Source organism: Cryptomeria japonica, chromosome 6 (assembly GCF_030272615.1).
Source record: "Cryptomeria japonica chromosome 6, Sugi_1.0, whole genome shotgun sequence".
NCBI lineage: Eukaryota > Viridiplantae > Streptophyta > Pinopsida > Cupressales > Cupressaceae > Cryptomeria > Cryptomeria japonica.
This window is the reverse complement of record NC_081410.1, coordinates 258,274,852-258,288,653: the sequence shown is the minus strand read 5'-3', so window position 1 is coordinate 258,288,653 and position 13,802 is coordinate 258,274,852. Positions and strand designations below refer to the sequence as shown.

General features: G+C 36.6%; 1 protein-coding gene across 2 annotated transcripts in view; it reads left to right on the top strand.

The window, feature by feature from the left end:
* LOC131037446 (uncharacterized) overlaps window positions 1-13,802 on the top strand; it is a 242,703-nt gene that overhangs the window by 191,821 nt on the left and 37,080 nt on the right. The gene's annotated exons all lie outside the window — the stretch shown is intronic.

The window sequence follows — 13,802 nt, the reverse complement described above, 5'->3', positions numbered from 1 at the left end:
ACCTCTTATACCTCCTAACCCGACGCATCTCCTACTTCCATCATTTATATCCCCTATGTCCCCCTTTCCTCCAGCATCCCATTTCCCCTCTTTCTCCACGTAGCAGCTTCCCTTACCACTTCCCTCACATTCCTCTCATCACCTTTTTGGGCCCCACTTTAAACTCAAAATGGAGAATTGAATTAACTTTTTATTGAAAAAGACTCTTGTTGGGACCCACCAACCACTGGTTTGGGGAATTTAAATGTTTTTTTTGTCTTTGATATTAAATGGGCCCCCCCAGAATTTTTGGAATGAAAGAAAAGTTCTTTTTTTTAATAGAATTTTTAAAAGGGAGAGCATCCACCTCACTCTACCCTTCCACCTTATTCCCCCGTGGCACTTCCTTACAACATCACCCCATCCTCTTTGCCACCACATCCTCTTTGTTGTTACACCTTTCATCCCTTCTCACATTCGTGGCATGTTTTGGACTTCACTAAGATTCAGCGGTAAAAAATATAAAGCAATTCACTTCAAAGTTGATTCAAAACTTCTAGGTTTGTACCTACAGATCCACCTTGAAGGGAGATATTAATCACTGATTGGCTCCAAAGGAGAGAAGATCTTCAAGCAAAAATGAGGTGAATTATAAGGGATATAAGAAGAAATTCAAGCAAGCTGGTTCCTAATCACGGGAAAATTTGTCAGATCTTCAGGAAGAGATCAGGCCTCATTCACTCTTGGTTTAAATGCAATTTCCAGTGGATTAATTTCTCTGAGTTTAGACCACAATCAGATCTAAGTATTATTTCATACTCAGAAATATGATTAATGTACATGATAATTAATTCCAGTTTTGTGTCTTTGCAGGTATGGTTGTAAACAAATAATGGAGCACAAGGAATATAAGATGATGATAAACCAAGAATGGGGAATCCTCCACATGAGGGAAGAGATCTGATTTGTGCATCTCGACATGAAGAATGCACTCAGATAGAATTAATCCTGCAAATGCAGAAAGTCCTAAAATCAAACCAAAGCTTATGAAAATCAGGCCTGATTCAATTGTGCAAGCAAGTGAATTTGATTGATCAATCATCTGCTACAAAAGAACCTCTGATGGCCGATTCAGTGAAGAAGGTTTTGACAACGAAAGATGAAGTTTTGACTGATGTCATGACCGATTTTCCTTAGGGATTAAAATTTGATGAACCTAGTTTCTAAATCTGGATGAAGCTTTGGAAAGAAAATGGATTTCAAAGGTCTTCTTGAGGTTAATCTGATATGGATGACTAAGACTTAGGATCTGAGTTGATGGAATGAGTTTCGTCAAGTGAAGAAACTGTCCAGTATTCCCAATTTGAAGCGAAATCCCTCCTAAGGCCTTCTTTAAAAGGTTGATTTGATATTTTTCACATTGGAGTGACAGAGACTTGTTTGAACGAGTTATTGATCATGAACAATGAGGAAAGTGAGCAAAGAGAGAAATTTCGCTCCTGACCCTTCCAAAGGTATAGGAGCGAATTTTCTTAGAACACCACCTTGCTCCTTACTTGGATCCAAACTCACGCTTTCAGGGCTTGATTGAAAGAAATTTGAGTTATGTGTGCCTTTAGAAGTGAACTCAATCAAGTTGAATGATGAAGTCGGGAGAATTTGAACAATATTGCCAATTTCGCTCCTGACCCTTCCAAAGGTACAGGAGCGAATTTTTCTTAGAGCCCTCCATTGCTTCTAAGTTGGACCAAAATCCTTGCTCCTATGGCGTGATTGAAGAGGAAATGATGTGTGCATGCCTTGAAATTGAATTGAAACAAGTTTGAATAGCAAAACATGAGGAATCTAAGCCAAGAAGCAAAATTTCACTCCTGACCCCTCCAAAGGTACAGGAGCGAAATCCTTGAAAGGTCCTAATTTCTCACTCAAGCAATTGAACGAATCTTATTAGGGAACAAACTGACTTGATCATGATGGAAGAAGGATTCAAAAGCTAAGTTCAAGGTGAAGTATTGAGGAATGGTGAAGGAATTGAATCAAAAGAAGAATTTCGCTCATGTCCCTCTCTAAGGGTCCAGAGCGAAATCTCTTGGAAGGACCTCCTATCTCACCTAAAGCTCTAAGAGGATCTTGTTTTAAGCAAAGTTGGGAGTAGATCGACTTGAGCACGATAAGAAGAGAATCTGGAAAATCAGGTCTAACGCAAAGTGAAAAGATTTGAGTGTGAAGTGAGCAAAGAGAGAAATTTCGCTCCTGACCCTTCCAAAGGTACAGGAGCGAATTATCCTAAGGGTCCTGTCCCTCTCTAAGATACCAGAGCGAAATTGTTTTCAAGGACATGTACCTCTTGAAGGTACAAGAGCGAAGTTTGTTGAGAGTAAAGTGCTTTGTGATAAACCGAAAAGATCAAGAGAAGACTAAGTGCAAGTCAACCTAGAAACATTTGATGCATTAATAAACCAATCTCACTTTAGCGGCAAAAGCAAATTCGAATTTTTAAATAGAAGTCGGCTAGCACTAAGAGGGATAATTTACAATTTTGTTTACACTAGATCAAGTCGGCCTTGCATCCCAAAGACATGTCTCTACCCTAGGCCACATATATAAAGGATTTCATTAGATCATTCTAACATCAAAACAAAACAGCATCTTTTCCATCAGCGAATTTTGTAAGCAGCTCCAACAGTCGGCGAAAAGAATTCAATCATTAGCAAGGCGAATTTACCAAAGAAGCAATAATATCATTCTCACAAAGGCAAATCAGACTTTGAAGGTGTAGACCTGATGATCGAGGAAGACAGATCTCATCATTAGACAGCTCAAATTCACCCTTAGACAATAAGGATACTTCATGGACAGTGAATTCACTTATCGACAGGAGGAATCTCCCCTATAGAAACACATATCAGACCTGCAAATGTAGAATAAGAAGTCAAGTCAAAGTGGGAGTGTATATAGGTTATATATCATGTGAGATTGATACCCATTTGTTTGTTTTGCAGGAAGCAAGGAAAGAAATCAAATGGACCAGGTTAGAGGAAGATAGGAGTAAGGATCTAAAGGAAGAGATCATGCAATCACCCTGAGGCAAGCAAGCAAGGATGGAAGAAGGGCCCAGCTACATCAATAATTCTCATCATCATCATTACATTAAGCAGCTGAATAATGTTGAGTATCAAGAGATATCTCTCAACATCCCTTCATGCTGATAAATCAACTCAAGTCTACAAAGCGCAAGATTGAGGTGGCATCCTAGTCACTACTTCACCAATTCGAGGGTTCCACATCAACATGTCTAGATACAATGTACTTGACTCACCAATGATGACACAAACTCCGAGGCACCTACCCCCATTATCCATTGGTCGAATATTCCAGAGAAGACATGTGTCCAAATAATGCAATTATTTCAATGGCCAGAATTGAGTTTGTTATAACAAACCCTAATTAGGGTTTTCATTGTAAAATCTCGGCCATTGATCTCAAATTGATCTGAGCCATTGAATTGTATTGAGAGCATTATAAAAGGCTCAAGCTCTTCATTTTGTAAAGAATAATATTTAGTCAATAGTTGATAGTAGGTGAATAGTTAGCTAATAGTGAATAGTCAGTTGATAGAATAGCAATTAGAGTAGAATAGCAAGAGAAGGCAAAGATTGTTGCCAAGATGATGTTGTAAAAGACTTGTAAAACTTCATTGAAGAAATGGTGAAATCTATGGGTCGATTCAACGATTTCCATGGTCTTTATACTTCTCAGTTTTGATTTCATGTTATTAGATGAGTGGAAGAAATGTGTTTGATTGATGGTGAAATTTGTATATCCATACTACTAGCAGTTTGTTGATTGCAGACTTGCCTTGTGTAGTCAACTGGAATCATTCAGCTTAAGCTTAACTTCAATTGTCGCTTCTTCATTGATATGCATCAGCCTGATGGTGTCTATGCCTGTAGCGATGATCTGAACATCATAAAGCTTTCCTCCGAAGATCGCACTAACTTTGTGGAGATGGTCCTGGGATGTCAAGACAAGACTTAGTTAGAATTTCATCAAAGATCATTCATTGCTCCTACATTCTTAGTGTCAGAATCAGATCCTTTCCTCGCCCTAATCCTTTTCCTTTTTTTTCAAAAAAATCTAGGCTAGTGAAATCCTGTGATTCCAACAAATCAGACGTTTAGGTCGTCAAGTGTAAGTCCCCTTGTGATTCCAGCAAAAATCACATCATACCACAAAGAGCTTATCCACAAGTAGAGATCCTACATACAGAACCTTGGAGTTACTCTGACTGATCCTTCGGTGAGATCTTTAGCAGTCGGAAGCTTTGTTCAAGAGAGGATAAGGTACCTTTAGGTATTTTATTCTGTGTTTGGTCGTGTACAAAAGACATGTCAACAGATCCTCCCACCTTTTTATCAAGGCTCCTCTTCTATAAATACTTGAGGGGTCTATTGTAATCTTTATCTTTTGGAAAGCAAGCAAAAACTCTGCCAAATTTACAGCAAAGAAGTCTTTGAGCTTTCATGTGTAAATTTAAGAATTGAAAGGAATAGAAGGAAATTGCTCAAGCTTTGAGTCTTTGTGCTACATACTTGAGTTTGTGTTCTATATTATCTTTCTTGCAAGTGTTTCTTAAAGAGCTTAATCACATTTGATTTGCAGTCTTTGTGCTGCAAGTATTTGAGGTTAATATAGATTAAAATAAATATTCTGTTGAGAGAAGCTGTAAGTCTTTGTGCTTTCACTTGTTCTTAAGAGAATTTAGGAGCAGATTTTGTGAGAAATAGCTGTGAGTCTTTGAGCTTATACTACTTCCCATTGTTTTGAGTAGAAAAGATTAAGATATTTCAGTCTTTGAGTTGTTATAATTTGTTCTTGATAGAATTAGTATAGAAAAGGGTAGATAGGACTTCATATAATTAAGTCTTTGAGCTTGATATTGTTGTCCCGTCTCAAAGGAAGTGACGGAAGTCTTTGAGCTTTCAGGAAACTTCATTTCCTTTCTCTCATTTCATTTCGAAAGTTGTTACTGCTGTTTTATATCGAATCACTATCACTTTTCTGTGAAGAGAAAAGGATATTGTCTTTCTTGAAAGAAGAAGAAAGATTTATGTCCCATCCTATTTTATTTTTAAAGTTGTAGTTAGATAGGGGTAGCCTTCCCTTAATTAGGAGAGTTTTACTCACACTGTGGTTGAAACCACAATTTTGTATATTTCCCCAAGTGTACAAAATTTTCAACCAACATGCTTCTTTCAAATTTTCAATGATATATTTGTGCACGTGACTGATTTGTCTAGAAGGATACTCTTGCTCATGTTACTAGTGGCACGAAGGTCAATGCTAACATAGATACTCTTGCTCATGTTACTAGTGGCAGGAAGGTCAATGCTGGCATAGATGAATCATCACGATATGCTGCAATACTTGTAGCACAAGATGTTGCACAAAGATGCAAGGAGCTTGGTAATTTAAAACCTATCCAAGCTAGTGTTTCTTAACAACTCTTATGGACGCAAACCATATTCTTATGGTCTAAGCAAATGAGGTTTTCTAATGTGTGAATTTATTGTATTAAGTTTTATAAATATTTATTCACCAAGCCTAACTTCTTCTAAAATATAAAACTGGTATTATATTAGATAAAATATTTTACTTGTTAATGCTTGCGTGTTATATACACCAAGGTAGTTTCGAGTTTTGACTTTCATGCCACCAATAACACACCAAACTTAATATTTTAAGAATATCTTAATGTAATTTTTTTTAATTGTTTGGGTTTTTTATTGTTGACTCAAAGTGAGTCTGCATTCAAAATATGAAAGCACAAGCAAAGCGCATGAACTGTTCATGCACTTTTCTTGTGCTTTCACATTTTGCATGCATGGGCCCACTTAGAGGCTACAATAAAAAACCCAACGATTTTGAAAAAAAAATCAACTTTAAAATTGTAAATGCCTTTCGGAATTTTCAAAGCAAATGCAATGTGTAGGTCACAAAATACCTTCAGTTTGTTTTGGTCCTTGTGAAAACAGGCATCTCAAGTCGTTGTTGTGCCCTAGGTTGCGTGTCAAAATATCCACCTCTATTACATCAAAAAACGAATGAAAAAATTTAGGTCTTCACATATTACGTTTTTAGCTTCTGTTCTACCAATTTTTTAAATATTTTTTGTCAATTTTTAGCAATTTTTCTATAAAAAAACATGGCAATTTTTTTAAAAAATCAGCCTCAAGTTAAATTGCAAGTAACTCCCTCCCATTACTAGCACGTGAGTACCTGCGATTTTGCAAGTTTTTGTTGAACACCCAGCGGGACTGAGAGGGGGGGTGAATCAGTCTGGAACTTTAAAACAAATTATTAATAAACTTATTCAATATCAGCACTTAAATCATCAACACATCAAACAAAAACACATGAACACTAGATATACCTGGAAAACCCAAACAGGGAAAAACCACAGTGAGAATCTAACTCACAATATAATAACAGTGTTTACAACTTTTTAGGCTTATATCCAAGGAGAACCAACACCTGAAGGACTTGCAGAACTAAGGCGCACAACCGTAGGCAAGATACAAAGGACTTGTGCAGTTGAAGAACACTTCTTCAGGACAAGATACAAACTGCTGCCAAAAAACTCACTTTCAATTAGCAACAAATGAAATAGCTGAACTGAAATTGAGAAGGATTCTCCTGATCATGAAATAGTCCTTGAACAGTAATCAAGTGCCCAATAACATGGCATACATCTCTAACAATCTCCATTGTCACAACACTCTATCTAGCAGAATATATCAGCTTCAAAGCTCTTCCCAAACTGTCTTTTGCATCACTGCAAACTCAAATCTGCCTGCAAATCATTCGCATACACTTCTCACACAATTCACTTCTCATCCACGCTCAATTCATCCTTCCACACATCTTATATATGATATTGCAACATTGAAATCTTAAACAAGGGTCGGACAAGACAAAATAAGCCACCCAGACCAAAGATACTTAGATCAGTCCACTACACGAGAAAGAGGGAATCAAAACATATCATAATACATCATCCCATGAACAATTCGACAAACCACACACACTAACACATATCCCAAAAGACGTTACAAAGTATAATGTGTAGATATAATCAACTAGTCGGCCACATAATCACTTCCGATGCAAAATACTCCATGCGGATCTTCACAAGCCAAAGTGACCCAAATAATCACCTCAAAACATTTTCCAGCACATATCCGGACTAAAAGAACATGATCCACTAAACCGCAAGGCAATTAAAAACATATCCGGAGGGTACCAAAAGCTTTCCAGACCACCCTAAATATAGGATGTCACAACCAACATCAAAAGAGTATCTGGACCAAACTCTATCCAGATAACCAAGGTTTGACAAAGCATATCCGAACCAATATCCGTCCAGATAACTAGGTTTGACATCAATGACAACCATACAAGCTCATGCTCCTAACAATCTCCCCCTTTGTGATTGATGACAACACCAATAAACAACTAAGAGACATCAACTGATAATCTCACAAAAACTCTCTCTCCCCATTTGACAACAATGACAAAGGGTGTATAAACAAAAACATACTAACCGCTCACAACACTGCTCCCCCTAAGAGTAGCAACAACATCAATCCAGGAACAAAGATAAGCACACTGTCTCTTTTTGGAAAAATGCACCACCAAAACTGCATCTAGTTGGAAGGAGGGGCAATGACTCCTAACTTCTGTTTGAAATACTCAAAAGTATCCTTTGCCAAAGGCTTTGTAAAAATATCTGCTATCCGCTTTGATGTAGAAATGTGTTCCAGTCAGACTTCTTTTTGAACAACCTTCTCTCTCAAGAAATGATAACAAATTGAAATGTGTTTAGTCTTTGAATGCATAACTAGATTCTTTGAAATGTTTATAGCATTGGTATTGCCACACATGAGAGGAATAGCTTCATCATATACAACTCTGATATCCTTAAGAGTCGGATTCATCCATAAAACTTGAGTATAGTAAGATGTTGTTGCAATATATTCAGCTTCAGCAGTAGACAATGATACAGATTCTTGTTTCTTACTCATTCATGAAACCAATGTCTCCCAAAAAGAACGTTCCACCACTTGTACTATTCCTATCATCAATACTTCCGGCCCAATCAGCTTCTATATATGCCTTCAACATGAAATTTCCATCTCTTTTTTACCATAGGCCAAAATCCTGAGTTCCTTTCAAATATCTAAAGATCCTTTTCACTACTTGATTATGAGTCTACTTCAGATTAGCTTGAAATCTTGCAACCAAACATACAGCCTGCATTATATATAGTCTAGAAGTAGTAAGATACAATAGTCCTCCAATTATAGATCTATACTTCTTCTGATCAATATCCGGAGATGCATCATCTTTCCTTAACTTGCATCCAATAGCTAAAAGGGTAGTGGTGGGTTTACAATTGTCCATATCAAACTTCTTCAACATCTCTTTGACATACTTAGCTTGAGAAATGAAAATTCCATCATCCAAGTGAGTAACTTGAAGCCAAAGAAAAAAAACATTTCACCGAACATAGACATCTCAAATTCTTTTTGCATTTCTTCAACAAACTCTTTGCACAAACTATCACTTCCTCCAAAAATAATATCATCAACATAGACAACAACAATCAACAACTTAATGCCTTCAACCTTGAAGTATAGATTGTTGTCAATAGTACCTTTCCTGGAATTCTGTTGCTACAAGTACTTGTCCAGTCTCACATACCATGCTCTAGGTGCTTGTTTAAGTCCATACAATGCCTTCTTTTTAACCTGCAAACCATATCCGTATTTTCTAACAGTCTGAAGCCATCGGATTGTTCAATGTACACTTCTTCCAACTCCCCATTAAGAAATGCTGACTTAACATCCATCTAATACACTCTAAAGTTTCTGTAGGCAGAAAATGCAAGAAATATTATGATAGCTTCCATCCTAGCAATAGGGGTATAAGTTTCTTAAAAGTCAATACCTTCTACCTGAGAATAGCCTATACATGTTAGTGTTGCCCTGTTCCTTGTGACTTGTCCTTATTCATTTAGTTTGTTTTGAAACACCCACTTTGTTCCTATCACATTCTTGTCCACCGGTCTAGGTACCAGTTACCAAGTTTGATTCTTCTGTATCTGATTCAATTCTTTTTCCATAGCTTTAAGCCAACTTTATTTCTTGCTTACTTCCTCATATGATTTTGGTTCAATAAGTGAAAAAAAATAGCAATTAGTTTGCTTGTTCACCTTTGGAACACTTCTTCTTGTCTAAAATCCTTAATTTTTGTCTCCAATTATCTGATCTTCTAAATGATTCTTCTGCACATACTTTGGGGTCTTGATTGCTTGTTCCACTTCTTCTCTATCTTCTTCTTCTACTTCATCAGGTTTCTCCTCATTGCTTCCTACCAAAGGAGTCTTTTCTTCTACAGCAGTAGGTATGATCTCAAATTCAGCTTCCTAAACAGGCTCCAAGGCAATTTGATCCCATGCTTCACATACTTTTCACATTTGTACTCTCCATTATCTTGTTCAATCTTTTGTTGTAACACCAGTAAGCATTGTTGTTCGTTGCATATCCCAAGAATATCCCTTCGTCAGTTGTGGCATCAAATTTTTCAAGATAATTCTCATCTCTTCTGATATAACATTTGCTTCCAAAGATTTTGAAGTACTTCACAATATGTGGTCTTCCACACCACAATTCATAAGGTGTCTTTGTATGAGTTATCCTTATTTGAACTTTGTTAAGAATATAAACAACAATATGCATAGTTTCTTTCCAATAAACGTTAGCCAAGTTGGTATCTTTCATCATAGTTCTAGCCATTTCAATAACAGTTTTGTTCTTCCTTTCTACCACACCATTTTGCTGAGGGGTTCTCGTAGCAGAAAGATGTCTCCTAATCCCATATCTCTCATAAAAATTGTCAAACTCATTTGAAGTAAATTCTCCTCCTCTATCAGATCTCAAACACTTGATTCTATCATCAACCTAATTCTCTACCATTGACTTGAAAACTGTAAATCTTTCAAAAGCTTCAGATTTTTCCCTAAAAAATGTAACCCATGTCATTCTAGAGAAATTATCAATGAGTAGCGTAAAATACCTTTCACCATTGAGTCCACATGTCCTTGTAGGTCCACATAATTTTGTGTGAATTATCTCCAATGGGTGTGATGTAGAATACTCCTTGGTCTTGAAACTTCTCCTTGTTTGCTTTCCTAACTGACATACCATACACACAATGTCAATATGTTTGATAATCCTTGGTAAATCTCTCATTGCTTTATAGTTATTGATCTTTATCATGTTAAAGTTAGCATGTCTCATTCCCTTGTGCCATAACCAACATTCATTACTCTAACTCAGATAGCATGTGTTTCCACTTTTGTCCTTTATGTAGTGAACATTTCCACTTGTCTAGATTCATTCTGGTACCAACTTTTCAGTTTTACCTCTTCTAATCATACATCCAGTTTCCACGAATACAACTTCATAACCTCTATTGCAAATCTGACTAACACTCAATAGACTGTCTCAATCCTTCTACATAATAAACACCATCAGTTTTATACTTACCATCAATAGAGATACTTCCTATCCTACAGATCGGTGCAGCTTCCTCTCCTGCAAATTTTATAGATCCACCATCATACTTCTTCAAGTTAATACACTTGTCTCTGTCTCCAGTCATGTGATTTGAATATCCGGAATCAATGATCCTTGATCTAGGTTCAACTTTAGCATGCAGTGTAGTCTTCTCTTCTGATCTTCCGATACATTCTTGATACTTCTCTTCAATTGCCAGAAATAGGGATTCTTGATTCGAGTCTTTAGCATCTTCTTCTTCAAATGAGTATACTTCGGCAGAATACAAACACTTTTTCCCTTTATCATCAATTCTTCTCTTAAAGTCATTTCTTCTTAACCTACTTTTCTTTTCATCATCCTCTGACTTTCTATAATCTTCTTTATATGTACATTTTGAAGCATGATGACCAATTCTTCCACAATTAAAACATTTCAAGGGTAACTTACCTTTGTACTTCCCAGTTCCTCACTTCAGCCTTCTTACAAAGTTTGCTTCAATCTCATCCAGGTTCTTGCTGGTTTTCGATTCATCTCCTGATATCCTTGAAACATTAAATGCGGCTTCTCTTCGATAGGACTTTATATCTTCCATTTCACCAATCTCGTAGGCAGACAATTTACCAATAAGCTAATCAATTGTGTAGTTGTTTAGATCGTGACATTCTTCAATTGCACACTTCTTTGGTTTATAGGGTTTTGTCAAAGCAAATAGGATCTTTTTGATAACATCAATTTTTTCAAGCATTCCACCAACAGCTCGTACAGCCTCCACTGCATCATTTACTCTATGTATGTAACTTTCAACACTTTCATCATTAGCCATTCTAAAACCTTCAAACTTCTGCTTCAGGTTCAAGAGGCTTGCTTGTTGTGTCTTCGGATCACCTTCATATGCATAGCTCAACTTGTTCCAAATTCGCTTAGCTTCCTTCATTCCTTTGACTTTGCCAAAAACTTCATCACTGAGACAGCTGATCAAAATTGTTCTATCCTTTGCATTTGTTTCTTGAGCCTTAATCTCATCCGGAGTTGATGGTCCATTAGGAGGTCGTTGATAGCCAGTCTAGATAATCTCCCAGATTTCATTCTGCAATGCTTCCAAATATGATTCCATTCTTTCCTTCCAATAGTTGTAGTTCCATCAAACATCAGAGATTTAACATGAAGGTCATGCGCCATCTTTAGATCTACCTCAAGCGGTTAAGCTTTCCACAAAGGAACCTCGCTCTGATACCAATTGTTGAATAACCAGCAAGACTAAGAGGAGGGGTGAATCAGTTCGGAACTTTAAAAGCAATTATTAATAATCTTATTCAATATCAGCACTTTAATCATCAACACATCAAACAAAAACACATGAACACCAAATATATGTGGAAAACCCAAATAGGGAAAAACCACGGTGAGAATTTAACTAACAATATAATAACAATGTTTACAACATTTTAGGCTTATAGCCAAGGAGCACCAACACGTGAAGGACTTGCAGAACTTAGGCACACAACCTTAGGCAAGATACAAAGGACTTGTGCAACTGAAGAACACTTCTTTAGGATAAGATACAAACTGCTACTGAAAGATTCACTGTCAATCAACAATGAATGAAATAGCTGAACTGAAATTGAGAAAGATTCTCCTAATCATGAAATTGTCCTCGAACAATAATCAAGTGACCAATTATATGGCAAACATCTCTGACAATCTCCACTATCACAACACTTTGTCTGACAGAATATATCAGCTTCAAAGCTCTTCCTAAATTGTCTTTCACATCACCGCAAACTCAAATCTGCTTGCAAATAATTCGCATACACTTCTCACACTATTCACTTCTCATCCACGCTCAATTCATCCTTTCGCACATCTTATATATGAGATACAACATTGAAATCTTAAACAAGGGTCGGCCAAGACAAAATAAGCCACCCGAACCAAAAACACTTAGATCGGTCCACTCCAAGAGAAAGAGGGAACCAAAACATATCATAATACATCATCCCATGAACAATCTGACAAACTACATACGCTAACACATATCCCAAAAGACGTGACAAAGTATAACGTTTAGATATAATCAACCGGTTGGCCACATAATCACTTCCGATGCAAAATAGTCCATGTGGATCTCCACAAGCCAAAGTGAGACCCAAATAATCACCTGAAAACATCTTCCAGCACATATCCAGACCAAAAGAACATGATCCACTAAACCGCAATGCAATTAACAACATATCCAGAGGGCACCAAAAGCTTTCCAAACCACCCTAAATATAGGTTGTCACAACCAACACCAAAAGAGTATCCAAACCAAACTCTATCTATATAACCAAGGTCTAACAAAGCATATCCGGATCAATATCCATCCGGATAACCAAGTTTGACATCAATGACAACCATACAAGCTCATGCTTCCAACAGTTTTCGAAGAGTTTTTCAAGTATGGGTTTTTCAACTTTTGTAAAGGTTGAAAACATTGATATGGAAAACTACTTGAAATTTGAATAGGGTTCAAAATGGTGGATTCAAAATTACATGAAGAATTCCATTTCGCATTATGATGGGGGAAATAGCTTATGATCATTAGCAATTGCCATGTGAGATTGTGCAGTGAAATTGTGAATTATGTTAGGAATAACAATATTGGTATTTCTCATAAGGAAGAGGTGTTCGTAGTGGGGGTGGTTGTTCCTCAACCATTGCACCCATTTGCAGAGAAATCCATATAGATGGATTGGATATGGATTGCCAGTACAGATCAAGATTCTATTTGCTTCCATCATAGTTAGGATTTGCTTAGCATATGTGATATCAATAGTAAAATCCATATAGTATATTCTATTTTCATTATTCTCTGTGCGATGTTGTGAGTCATGACCCTATACAATGCACGTGGGGAATTTTATGGGATAATATATGTATATGTGAAGTTATAATCCTACAAGAGACTTCCAAATCAGATTTATTCAAGACAAAGGATTTAAGGTGTTTGTTATATGCTATTAGATGAATCTTTTATGTGGATATTAGTTCTATAATTCATAGGGTGTAGTTTTATGAGGTAGAAATATTAATTATTTCAGCACTTGATTTAAACCTGACAATCATGAATAAGAGTGATTTTAGTTTCAAGTTCATTTTCTATTCAATGTGTTTTCTTTAAAATTATGTTATTTGTTTGCATGCAAATTGTATGTTGTGACT